The 12,256-nt window shown below is 43.2% G+C and overlaps 1 long non-coding RNA gene across 1 annotated transcript in view; it reads right to left on the minus strand.

Annotated features, from left to right (window-relative positions):
- LOC142142762 (uncharacterized) overlaps positions 1-8,126 on the minus strand; it is a 32,146-nt gene extending 24,020 nt beyond the window's left edge. Inside the window, exons 1-2 of the long non-coding RNA XR_012689320.1 lie at positions 8,048-8,126; positions 7,544-7,702 (exon numbers count right to left, since the gene is read on the minus strand). This is a non-coding gene — a long non-coding RNA (uncharacterized LOC142142762). The remainder of the gene's footprint in view (positions 1-7,543; positions 7,703-8,047) is intronic.
- Between the last annotated feature and the right edge of the window lie 4,130 nt (positions 8,127-12,256).

Here is a 12,256-nt window from a genome sequence, read left to right on the forward strand (position 1 = left end):
GCCCCAAGGGCTATCAGCTCCTCAATACCCTGGCTAAACCACAAAATCTGCTGAGTTTATTATCGCTGGGAGCGCAAAGTCGATACAATCAACCTGCCTTTCCAGTATAATTCCTCCTAGCTGCTTCACCAATTCGCACTAACGGTGCGACCGGATCGCACTGCCTACCAATACTAATTATTAGCAAACCTTGCGATCTATTGGTAGCGCTTTGCGAAAACCCAGTTTTCGCATTCGGTATACCTGCCCTGTATACCGTCCTTCAGTTGGGCAATCCGCCTCGTCAGACAGCAACTGAGCACCTCAACAATAAAACAGTGTATCTACGTTACAACATCACACACTATACACCTTTTCTGCGCAGAAAATCAAAAGTTCCCAACAATAGTAATAATGTCTCAGAGGCTTTCACAAGTAATTATACTATGCATGTATAATAACTATCAAAACGATTGTTTAACCACGTGGCAAGTTTACCGGAAGTTCGCGTACACACAGCAGGAAGTACACATACGCTAAACAATGCAATACAGTTAAAACGCACAATGACAGAAAAAAGAAACAGTTTTCTCTTTTGTCCCTAGGTTCTAGTTAGCGTGCCCTAGATAATGCAAAACGGACATTCGGTTTCACAACACAGAGTAAAATTCAGGTTTTGAACACCATACGTTCTTACCCGTTTATGACGCGTCTCCACCCTTTGTTGAGGAACCGAAATCCGTTGGTCTTGCGTATCATCGGCAACGAAACCTCCAAAGCTCACGAGCCCCCAATTGTTATGTGCGTATTGTCGCTAACCAATAACGATTGTCGAACCTCGATTTGTGTTTCCAACGCACAAAGATTTATTCGCAATAAGTGGAAAAAAATATGCTCAAGCGAAGTAATAGTAAATACAGCCGTTACTTATCGCAGGCGCTCTGGATCCAGTGCAGTCATTCAATCCTGAAGTCTGGGGACAAGAAGTCTGCACTCTGGATCACAAGCTGCTGCTTATATACACAATCAAATACAGTAATACAATGAAGATGGTATGGCTTGCATCTATTGGTCCGGGTCTCAGGAATGTCCAAGGGGTCGTCAATCATTGGCTGGTTCATCCCAAGGAATCCAAAGGAGGGGGTCATCTCTGCAGGGGGTATGCTCTGCTCTTCCCGCCAGAATTCCTTAGTCTTAAGTAGTTCATAATTCCCTATCATTCATAACTTGCGTATGCACTCTGCGATTCCCTCGCAGAGCGCACCAAACAGTAGGATATGTAACAAGGTTCATTATGATACCACTCATGATGTTATTCCTTTAACCCGTTCTGTGTATTTCACTAATATGCATGTAACTCTGATATAACATATAAATACTACTATATTTCGACATAACTGACTATGTGTTGCAACTACCAATAATGTGTACTATTTTATAAGTATGCGTGTTTGTGCGAATGTATGGTAAAAGACCAATTACTGTTGCTGCCACGTGTAGTGGATGCGTACGCCCTTTCACGCCGTAGCGTGCCCTTGTACGTCGATGCGTACCGTACGCATCTTTTCAGACAAAGACAACCAAGTTTGCTAGACTTTAATTGAAATGACTTTATCCAATTTGCTGACTTCGACAAGTACATGAGAAATAGAACACGATATAAAATTCTGTTTTAACCCTTAACCTTCCTTCTGGTATCTATATTGTGGAAATGCAGTAAAAAAATCCCTAATTAATGTCAGCTTTTAAAAGTCTGCAGAGAGAATTTTATTCTACAATATTAATGTTTTCATACTGAAACACTATGTATTAACCTAGAAAGTGAACATGTATCATCAGTAGCTCTGTAAATATGTAGATATACTGATTCAAAAATACCTAACTCTTGGTACTATCATATAACTGGATATTCCCTCTGAGGAAGTTACATTTCGTAATGAAATGCATTAGGGACACTGAGCCAACTTTATAGTTGTTTTCTCTTTATCCTCTACCTATTGTTTTGCATATTATTGCTTTTAAGTCACAGGCTAATATTGCCGGTTTGTGATTTTGTGCATTTGCACACGGAGCTGCTATACTTTTTATCCCATTTGGTTCCTCAAGGAGAGTGCCTGCTCTGATTTACCCTTCCTCTTACCCCCGTTGTCCAGCTGGACTCTCCCATCAGGAATTGTGTGTGGTGTCGGATACAGACCCTGCTGTGAACCGCGGACACGCTAGGTTTGGAAAATCAGATAATCGCCCACACACACTCAAGATTCCGCATAAGCTATATTATTATAACCAAGTTGTTTGTGAGTCACAGACTCGCTCCATGCAGGATTCGCATCTCCACTATTATTGGTCATCTATTACGATCTAAGAGAAGAGTCTCCGTTGGAGCTGTTTCCGAAGGTTGGAGTAAAGCGGCTCACTACATTGCGGTCGGAGATAGTGAGTACAAATATCTTCTATTACTCATGTTTGGACTGTTATATTATTGGGGGTATGGAGTAGAACTCTCATTCGCTTTGGAATATATAATATGACTGAAGTTGGAGCTGTGACTCCATAATACACACGCTCATACAGAGCCATATACGGCTATCAGGACATTACCATCTATCCAAATGGGATATATTATCAGTTTTTGATTGGCAACTACGGCTAATACTAGCAATTGCTCTTGCGGGGAGGTTCTTTAAAGGCTCTTGGAACATCATATTCATATCGTTTACCACATACTGGCTACATCGGGACAGCTGTTATAAATATTCCATTAAGTAGCGCTGTGGTTCTCTATGTATGTCATGAGCAATGTTTTTTACAATTTTTTATATTTTTATATTTTGATTCTTTGTCACAGTGCACAGTGACTTAGTTTATGTCAAGTGTCTTCCTCCTATTATGTTGTGAATTAGCATCAATAGGTATTTTATACATGTGGTTTTAAATTTTTTGTAATAAATTTATGTATGAGACCATTCGTGATTTTTGTTTTCATCTCTTTTCTGAATGTATTTTTTAGACGGATAGGTCTGTAGCACTGCACTTGTATTTGATTTACTATAATATACTTGATCCAATTCCTGGGTGACACATTTTCATCTCAATGATAAAAAGATTTTTAACAATATTCATACGATCATAAAATAAGATTTTTGCTCAGCATAAAATCCATTTCTCTGACTCCATTGGGGGACACTGCGAGACATTGGGGTATAGTAGTGGGTCCAGGTGTCTTGTCACATCTACTAGTTTGATCTTTGCTCTCCTCCCCTACTATGTCCCTCCTCTCCTGTGGATTCCTCAGCTTTGACTAACCAAGTGTGAGAGGAAAGGGGGTGAAACAACCTGGAAGGTCTTAATTTATTGAAACATATGACAATAATTTTCACACACAGAACTATATACAGAGCAAGGGAGGGTGCGCAGTGTCCCCCAATGGAGTCAGAGAAATGGATTTTCCGGTGAGTAAAAATCTTATTTTCTCTTTCCTGCCATTGGGGGACACTGTGAGACATTGGGGTTATACCAAAGCTTCCTCAAGGGAGGGATTGCTCTGGACCGGCTGCGCGTATAATTCTGCAGCCAAAGCTTGCATCGGCCGATGCGAAGCCCTGTAATCTGTAAAACCTGGTGAAGGTGTGGACAGAAGACCACATCGCCGCTTTACACAACTTTTCCGCCGACACCCCGTGCCTAACCGCCCAAGAGACACCTTCTGCCCTGGTAGAATTTGCCTTTAAATTTTGTGGGACGGGCTGTGAGGCTGCAAAGTAGGCCTCTCGAATTGTGGATGAAATCCAGCGGGCAATTGACTGCCTTGAAGCTGGCCTTCCCCATTTATGGATCTCATAGAGGACTAATAGATCTCTGGTCTTTCTAACCTGGGCCGTGCTATCTATTTAGAACTGTAGTGCTTGGACTACGTCCAGTAATTGTAAGGCATCCTCCTGGGAGTCTCGGTTGGACCAGAATCTCTTGGTTCAGGTGGAATCTGGATACCACCTTTGGGCTGAAAGAGGTACCGAAGTACCGCCCTGTCGGTATGGAAAATGAGGAAAGGGGGGGGGGGGGTCACAGCGAAGTGCCCCTAGTTCCGACACTCTACGAGCTGAGGCTAGAGCCAAGAGGAACAATGTCTTCCAAGTAAGATGCCTTAAGGCTACCAAATGTAAAGGTTCAAACGGAGACTTGGTGAGGGCCCCGAGAACCAGATTAAGGTCCCAGGGCTCTACTGGATGGCAAAATGGGGGTTGTGTATGTAGAACCCCCTGCAGAAACGTTTTAATGTCTGTATAATCTGCTATCTTTCGCTGGAAGTACACGGAAACTGCAGATACTTGTACTTTGAGAGATCCTAGGCGGAGGCCCTTTTGTAGACCTTCCTGCAAGAAGTCTAGCAAGCGGGGAAGTTTAAATTTTGAAGTGTGGAGTCCTTTAGACTAGCACCACAGAATATATATTTTCCAAACTCTGTAGTATATGGAAGACGATGAAGACTTTCTGGCTCTGTTCATGGTTGTTATCACCTGCTGTGAGAACCCCCTAGCTTTGAGTATTAGGGTTTTAACAGCCACGCCGTCAAAGCTAGTTGATCCAAACCTTGGTAGAGGAAAGGACCCTGAACTAGAAGATCTGTTCGCATGGGAAGACGGAATGGAGGGGCTGCTGCCAGCCCTAGTTGATCTTAGAACCACGCTCTGCGTGGCCAATATGGGGCTATTAGAATAGCGGGAACCCGTTCTCTCTTTAACTTCTTTAGGACCCAAGCAAGCATGGGGATGGGAGGGAATACGTACACCATCCAAAATCGCCATGGGGCCGTCATGGCATCTGTGAGCTCCACTTGTGGGTCTCGTGCTTTTGAGCCTTATCGCGTGACTCAATGGTTTAGTTTGGACGCCATCAGGTCGATGTCCGGCCTGCCCCAGCGATCCACCAGAAGTGAGAATACCTGCCTGTTTAGGGCCCATTTGACTGCTGAGGTAGTCAGTTTCCCAATTCTGTACCCCTGGTATGTAGATGGCTGAAATCTTGGGAACATGATGCTCTGTCCATGTCATTATGCATTCCCCCTTTCACATGACCGCTGAGCTGCCACCTTGGGGATTTATGTAGGCCAGCGTGGTGGCGTTGTCTGATTGTATTTGTAGGGGTTTTCCTGTTAGGAACTTCTGGGCTTTTGTCAGTGTATTGTATACTGCTCTGAGCTCCAGTATGTTTATCGGCAGTGAGGCTTCCTGAGGGGACCAGAGACCCTGAAGTCTCAGGTGTCCTGTTATGCCACCCCACCCCGACAGACTCGCGTCTGTCCAAGACCAGGTCTGTAGGGATTGGCCCTTTTCCAAGTTGGCCTTGGATGTACACCAGGCAAGGGATACCCTTGTGTGTGTGGACAGGTGAAAGATCTACCTGTCTAAATGGTTCTGAGATCCTGACCACTTGTGCAGAAATTCTGGTTGAAGTGGACAGGAAATGAAACTGCGCGAATGGGACTGCCTCGAATACCGAAACCATTGTCCCCAGGAACTTCATGCAACTGAGAATAGAGACCCTCTTCTTTGCTAGGAGGGCCCTGGTTTTCCTGCACAGCGATAGGGCTTTATCCTCCGGAAGATATATTCTTTGGGTCTGAGTATCGAATATTAGGCCCAGGAAACACATTTGTTGCGCTGGGGCTAGCAACGACTTTGGTATGTTCAACACCCAGCCATGACTCCGAAGGAATTGCATTGTGGTTTCTAGCTGCTGGGATAGGAGTGCTGCTGACGGGCCTTCAAGAGAAGTTCGTAGAGATAGATAATTATGTTTAATCCCTTCTGACGCAAGAGACCCGCCATGATCGCCATAATCTTGGTGAATACCCTGGGTGCAGTTGCTAGGCCAAAGAGGAGGGCCTTGAACTGAAAGTGTGCTTTTCCTAAAGCAAAGCGTAGTAGACACTGGCGTCCCTTCCAAATTGGGAAATGCAGGTAGGCATCCTTGATATCTATGGATGCTAGGTATTCTCCTTGTTCTATACCTGCTATCACTAAATGCAGAGATTCCATACAAAACTTCTGAATCTTTAGTTGTTTGTTTAGCAGCTGAAGATTTAGAATGGGCCTGAAGGTGGCATCTGGCTTTGGTACTAGGAAAAGGTTTGCGTAAAACCCTCGTCCCCTCTCCAGGGAAGGTACCACCTGTACTATCACTTGTGCTGCCAGCAGTTTTTGAATGGCCTAATGAAGCGCTTTGTGCTTGAGTGGGTAAAGGGGAAGGGGGTGACGAAGAATCTTTGTTTGGGGGGCTGGGCTTGGTCTATGACGTAGCCTCGGAACACTATTCCTTGAATCCAGAGATCCATTGTGTATGCCCACCATTGATCTCTGAACTGAAGAAGTCGCGCTCCCACTTGTATTTCCCCCAGAAGGGCTTTGTCAAGCTGAGTTTTTGTCCACTGGGCGCGAGGATCCTCGCCTAGCTGCGCCTCTGCCCCCTCTGCCTCTGTTAAATTCTCCTCTAGAAGCTGTGTACTGGCCTCTTGGCGGGGCCCCCCCGCCTCGGGCATAATTCCGAAAGTACCGAAATCTACCCTGCTGGGGTCTATTGTTTACGGTGGGAAGAGCTGTGCTCTTTCCCCCGTGGTCTCGTGAATAACCCTCTCTATCTCTGAGCCGAAAAGGGTTACGCCATCAAAGGGTAAATTTTCTAATGCTCTCTTGGAATCGGCATCTACTGACCATGACCGTAACCATAGGCTACGGCGAGCTGCCACAATAAGTGCAGAGGACTTAGCATTAACAGATACAGCGTCCATGGCTGCATTCGCTACGTATTCAGACGCCTCTAGTACATGCTCTGCGAACGTTAAGAGCTCCCTACGAGGTGTGTTATCCTTTAATCAACCCTTCAGTCCATAGCTGAACGGCCTTGTTAGCCCAAGCTACGGCCATATTTGGTCTGAACAAACTGCCAATTGCAGTGTATGCTGAGCGGAGCGCTAATTCACACTTTTTATCAGTGTGATCCTCAAGGGCTATCCGCTCTTGAATGAGAATGGCAGAGGATGATGCTAGGCGTGCTACTGGGGTGTCTACCCTAGGTAATGACTCTCATTTTACCGCATCCTCTGGTGGCAGGGGGTAAAGGGACTTGAATCTGCCCGGCATCATAAACTGTTTATTGGGTTTTTGCCAAGCTTCAGATATTATCTCCAACATTTCCGGTGAGTGTGGGAAAGCTGCTAACTGTGCCTTGTTCCTTTTAAAAAGGGACACCCCTGCGGGTGCCGAGGGTTCAGGTTCAGGAAAAATCAAAGGTTGATGCCTAAGATGAGACTATCCACACTATGTGTCGAGGCCGTATGAGAGTCATGACGGCCTTCCCCCTCTAGATCTAACTCTAACTCCCCTTCCTCTGCTGAGGAGAGGTCTGACTCCTGATCTTGGTCTTGAACCGTATCAGAGATAATCCTTTTGCCCCTGTGAGTAATAGATAACAATCTATCCTCCATGTGGGCTGCCTCAACCTGGGAGACTGTGTTTTCGTCAGCCTGACTGTGTATGAGGATAAGTGGAGTAGTGTTTTCACGTACCTCTGTTACCCGAAGCATGACTTTAGTTAGTCTTTCCACGGCTGTTGAGAAGGATCGTAGCCAAAGCGGTTCTTCCACTGCTGTAGCCACCTCCTGGGTTGAACTGTTTTGCGCCTGGGCGTCAGCGGTACAGGCTGCGCAGAGGGAGTTTCTGTCTGTCTGTCAAACAGAAAACTTTGTCTTACACTTGTCACAGGTATAATACAACACAGAGGCTACAGAGTGTCCCTTGCTTTTTGCTGTCCCCTTCTCAGCCATTGTCCTTCTTTAAGTAACACAAGATAACACAATCTATACTAAAGAAATATAGACAACTGGTGGCTGTTAAGATAGGAATCTACCGAGTCTCTATACTAGGTAGTCCTATAATAGTAAAGCACCCTTCCTTTAACAATATATTCTACAGTGCTGTTTGTGAAAAGCTAATAATGCAATGAAATCACAATCCCATAACAACACAACCCTCCGTCTGAACGCTTAATTGGCTCAAGCCTGTAAAGATACCAGACAGCTTTGCACTGTAGTTGAGGAGAGGCAGGGTGGAAGAGTCGGGCAGTGCTGTTCACGATGGTCTCCACGTGAAGAATGTATCCAGTTTGCGGCAGGAAATGAATGGGAGGAAGGAAGTCTGTCTCTAACTCCTCCTCCCCCTTCCTGGCTGTTGCCAACTTCCTGTGCCTCCTGCAATATGGCCACCGTCTCTGCTCGGCACACACTGTACTTAAGGAGCCCAGGTGTGTGCGCCATTTAATGCAGCCTCTCTCACCTCCTAAGGAGTGTGAGCACTGATTTCAGCCCCCCTTTTCTGCTCGTTGCCTAGGGGGCGCGAGCGGGGGCTTGTCGGCATGAGCGGCGGGCAGGGAGGAGAGACTGATGCAGCTTCAGTCCCTTGTCTGCTAACGGGGCTGGGGCTGGTGGCACTGTGTGATCACTATTACTAGGCTCAAGTCATGATCTCCACGATCTGCAGTAATTGTGCCCCCACCAAAACTGCCCCCCTGTAAGCTTGTTTCTAGGAGGATGCCAGCAGAGGTGCTCAGTAAGTGAGCTCAGCTGCTTCTTCTTACCTTGAGCGGGACCCGGAGTGAGCAGAGCCAAATCTTGTTCACTCACCTGGGTCTTGAGATCGAGCCCCGCGATACACCAATAGGGAAATTAAAATAAAAACGTGAATAACCTAAAGCTAACTCAGTATAGATATAGATAGATATACCCTAGTGACCTTTGCTCTTAGTCACTTTAAAGAAACTGAGGAATCCACAGGAGAGGAGGGGCATAGTAGGGGAGGAAAGCAAAGATCAAACTAGTAGATAAAGTGACAAGACTCCTGGACCCACTACTATACCCCAATGTCTCGCAGTGTCCCCCAATGGCAGGAAAGAGAATGATCTTTGTACATCTGGATTATAGGAGGTTAAATGTTCTGCTGACATCACTGGGTTGCAGATTTACATTGGAAGCTTTTGTTTGGTTACTGAGAGTTTAAAAACCCCGCTCTAATGAATAATGTTTTTGCCTGGATAAAGCAATCAACAGCGAAACGCGCATCGGCGTTATGCTGTGTGCTTCTCTCCTAATAGATATGCTTTAAATCTAATATTTTGGTTCAACAACTATATTTGATCCGATCCATTTAATTTTAACTAGGACTTAGTATCCTGCCCTCTCACAAATATTAGAACACTATAGGCAGTCAGCAATTCATCTCCGTCATTTAGCATACACAGAAAATCATAGAGATAATCCGGTTACAATCCCTGTTGACTATTTTGGAAGAACACCTTAACTAGTACTTATTAGAAGTGATTCTAATTGAGATAAATTTAATACCTCAGAATATTGTACCTACTAAGAGTGCAATATTAGAACTGAGTGCAAGAAGTGTTCTAGGGCTTAAGAATGGACCTATTGATTAACAATTTTATTGAATCCCAGATTAATAGGTACTATTATTTTATGAAAGTATGCACACATCAATTTTAATTCACTAATTAACTTGTTTACATATTTTGCTGATTTTAATAGAATAAGACATTTTATCATAAATAAAATAAAAGTTAAGTTTTATTTAATTGGAGTACATATATGGTATTCAATAATCAAATTTGGAACTAGACTATTGTGCACCATATATCAAACCAGTTTCTTTGTTCTCTTTCCTTTTGTAATGTCTTTATTTAACTGGTATGGTACCTCAATGCTGCTGAGAATTACAATTTACCACTGATATCTATAAAAAGAAAACAAAAGAATGTTAAATGAATTATTTGGCTAAGAGTAATAGTCTTTAATAAGAAATACTACTGCGACAACAATTTTTTAAGTGTGAATGATCAGATCCCTGTTATCTGCTCTAATGTCCGCAGTGGTAATCATCCCTCTGCAGCCCATTGCACCATTATATTCACTGTCTGCAGTGGTTACTGTCTATCTGCAGATTATAGCATTCCTGTGTCCTGCCAACTTAGCTATTCTCCTGGTCTGTTCTCCTCCTTGCTGGGGTCCCTAATGAATATTATCTGCCTTGTTAAACTCTGCACCCCTAGTAAGAGTAGCTCCAAGCCAGGCAGATCTGAAGAGCACTATCGCAGTTACCATGACAGTGACATTATTTATAACTAGCGTTCACAATGTGCGAATGCTACATAAATAATACTGGAAACTTTCTCATGCAATTGCGAACAGAATGATATCAAAAATGTTGGAAACATTAATTAGCCTCTTCAGCACTATATATTTTAAATGAAAAGATATAAAATATGTTAAACACATTTAAATGTTGCTATGATAATAATTAAGTTGCAAATACATCGCAACGCAACTGATTGTAGTATACAGAAATGATTGATTACCACAATTACCACATGTTTAACAATTGTCCAATTGTTAAACTTCAACAGTATATATATATATATATATATATATATATATATATATATATATATATATATATATATATATATATATATATATATATATCAGGGATTGTTAGTTCCACATATTGCAAAATATGTAATCTGCCCAACTCATGTCAAAGTCTTCCCTTTTCTAGTCAGTCCTACACTAAGTATAAACTTAATTCATCCTGAATTTTAAATGATCGTTGCTATACTTCAATCTGGGTTAAGGCTTACTTAAACACAGGTTTAAAGGCAGGTTCTCCAATTAGACACCAAGGGAATCACTTGACACAAGTTGGATTTAAAATTGCAAACGAAAGGAAACTGATCGTCTGCACTCGACAAACACAAACCTGGGGTGCTTAAAAAAGGTATGACCACACTGTAAAAACAAAATGTTTAGTAGCTCAATGAAATCCAGAAAAATATGCACATGTATAGTCATTATTATTTTTAAATATTTTTAAATCATATAATATATATGTATGTGTATATATATATATATATATATATATATATATATTATGAACAAATGTATTCGGACTCTTAACCATTACACCGACAGGAACTGTAGTGACATTGCATTCACATACAAATACTTTAATATGGAGTTGTTCCCCCATTTGCAGCGACAACAGCTTCCATTCTTCTTGAAAGGCTTTCCACAAGATGTTGGAGTGTTTCTGTGGGAATTTATGCCCATTCATTCTGTAAAGCATTTAGGAGGTCAGGCACTGCTGTTGGCTTGGCTCACAATCTCAGTTCCAGTTTATCCCAAAGGTGTTCAATGGGGTTGAGATCAGGGCTCTGTGCGGGCCAGTAAAGTTCTTACACTCATCAAACCATGTCTTTGTAGTCTTTGCTTTGTGCACTGGGGCACAATCATGTTGGAATAGAAAAGGGCCTTCCTCAAACTGTTGCCACAAAGTTGAAAGCATAGCATTGTCCAAAAGTACTTGCTATGCTGTAGCATTAAGATTGCACTTCACTGGAGATGAGGGGCCTAGTCCAAATGCTGAGAAACAACCCCATACCATTTCCCTCCTCCGCCAAACTTCACAGTTGGCATAATGAAGTCAGGCAGGTAATGTTCTCCTGGCATACACTAATCCCAGACTCGCCCATCTGACTGCCAAACAGAGAAGCGTGATTCGTCATTCCACAGAACACGTTTTTACTGCTCCCCAGTCCAGTGTCGATGTGCTTTACACCACTCCATCTGATGCCTGGCATTGGCCATGGTGATGCGAGGCTTGTATGCAGCTGCTCGACTATGGAAACGCATTCCATTAAGCTCCCGATGCACAGTTTTTGTACTTACATTAATGCCAGTAGAAGTTCAGAACTCTTCAGCTATGAAATCGCACTGTAAGACTTTCCTCTAGTCTTCAAACCTTCAAGCATTCTCTGAAAACCCACCGCTTCAGACAAGCTTATGATATTCCTTAACAACCCTCTTAATCTCCCTAGGTTACTCTATAAACCACCCTCTACACAGCTAACACAAGACAAGAACCCTCTGACCAACATTGCTGTGTGACTGATCACACAGCCCACTAAATACTCTTTCCCTTTGCATTCTAGCTGGTCCAATGTGCAATATGATGTAGCACGTGCCCTTGTGTTTCAAACTCCCATTGTCCCATAGATTGTAAGCTTGCGAGCAGGGCCCTCTTACCTCTCTGTCTTTATGCGTTACCCAGTATTGTTTTATTAATGTTTGTTTTCAATTGTAAAGCGATACGAAATTTGCTGGTGCTATATAATTAAATGATGATGATCTACCCCATTGCGCTCTGCAAAGGCGCATGGG

Source organism: Mixophyes fleayi, chromosome 3 (genome assembly GCF_038048845.1).
Source record: "Mixophyes fleayi isolate aMixFle1 chromosome 3, aMixFle1.hap1, whole genome shotgun sequence".
Lineage (NCBI taxonomy): Eukaryota > Metazoa > Chordata > Amphibia > Anura > Limnodynastidae > Mixophyes > Mixophyes fleayi.